Source organism: Acanthisitta chloris, unplaced genomic scaffold (genome assembly GCF_000695815.1).
Source record: "Acanthisitta chloris isolate BGI_N310 unplaced genomic scaffold, ASM69581v1 scaffold21646, whole genome shotgun sequence".
Taxonomy (NCBI): Eukaryota; Metazoa; Chordata; class Aves; order Passeriformes; family Acanthisittidae; genus Acanthisitta; species Acanthisitta chloris.
In genome coordinates, this window is record NW_008677828.1 from 1 (window position 1) to 276 (window position 276).

A 276-nucleotide genomic window follows, 5' to 3' on the forward strand; every position below is an offset into this window, starting at 1 on the left:
CAGCCCCAGGGAACAGCCTTTCCTTGTGTCTAACTGGGGTCTTGTGCATTTCCCAGTTGGGGTCTGTGCCCCCAGCCCTACCCTACAAGCCCTGATGGGGGAGAAGGGATCTGGGAGGGATTCTGGAGGTTGCTCAGCAGTGGGCAGCTCCCTCCGCCTGGATCTGGCTGGGGAGTGGCAGGGGGGGGTTATGTGTGGAGTTTTAGCAGTTGGACATCCTTCTGCAGTTGTATAATCCACGAAGGCTGTGCTGGCTGTTCTGTGGGACCCACTGAC